At 42.4% G+C, this 842-nt stretch overlaps 1 protein-coding gene across 1 annotated transcript in view; it reads right to left on the reverse strand.

Annotated features, from left to right (window-relative positions):
• Positions 1 to 842, reverse strand: part of LOC119590752 — a 30340-nt gene that overhangs the window by 8053 nt on the left and 21445 nt on the right. The window lies entirely within an intron of this gene.

Here is an 842-nt window from a genome sequence, read left to right on the forward strand (position 1 = left end):
TATATATACGCGATAGAACACTCAGTGCCTGACAAATTGCAAGAAACACAGACGGGCGTCCTCCGACCTTCTGATCTTGGCCAAGGTTAGAGTTCTCGCTTTCTTGACAATAATTTTCAAAGCTAACGAAGGCCCGCTGTCAGTGTGGCTGTTTTCATTCGTATTTATTGACATATGACTACTAGATCCAATAAACAACGGTGTGTGTCCTCCTCCTGGACGTTCATAGCTTGAGGATGAATAGGGCTTCCTCGCAGCGTCCCGAGCCAAAACTCGCGGACTGATGCTGCTACGAGAACGATGCATCTTTGCAAAACACCAACACGTCACTGATCAATTGGGTAGAAATACAAATAAATAAATGAAAAATCTGTGTCTTCCCCTCTTCTGTCTTCTGAGACCTGTCGCGCTTTATAAGGAGCCACTTGTCTCTTCCAGTTGATACCGAAGGAACCCGCGCCTTAACGACCTCAAGGGGGAGGGTCCGAGCCTGGCTTACAGGTGGGTGATTGTTGATGAATTATGTCACGACCTCTGGACCACACCTGGTCGTAGTTCTTTTCGATTCTTTTTGTTTTATTGCTGCCTACTTCCTCTGTTCGTAGCCATGCCTTTACAATTTGGTTACTATTTTCGTTGTTTAGTTAGACTTGCATTTAGTGTCGTAAGTGTCGCATTTTAATTCCTATGATTTGTCTTATTATCCTTAAGAGAGAAATTATTAGACGGGAGATAAAAGTATATCATGGTCGAGGTGCGATGGATAGAAGTTATACTTTAATTTTACAATTAGTTGAAGGCTACGTTTTTTTTTATTGCGAAGCATATCTAGTTTGTTAGCA

Source organism: Penaeus monodon, chromosome 27 (genome assembly GCF_015228065.2).
Source record: "Penaeus monodon isolate SGIC_2016 chromosome 27, NSTDA_Pmon_1, whole genome shotgun sequence".
In the NCBI taxonomy this organism is placed as follows: domain Eukaryota; kingdom Metazoa; phylum Arthropoda; class Malacostraca; order Decapoda; family Penaeidae; genus Penaeus; species Penaeus monodon.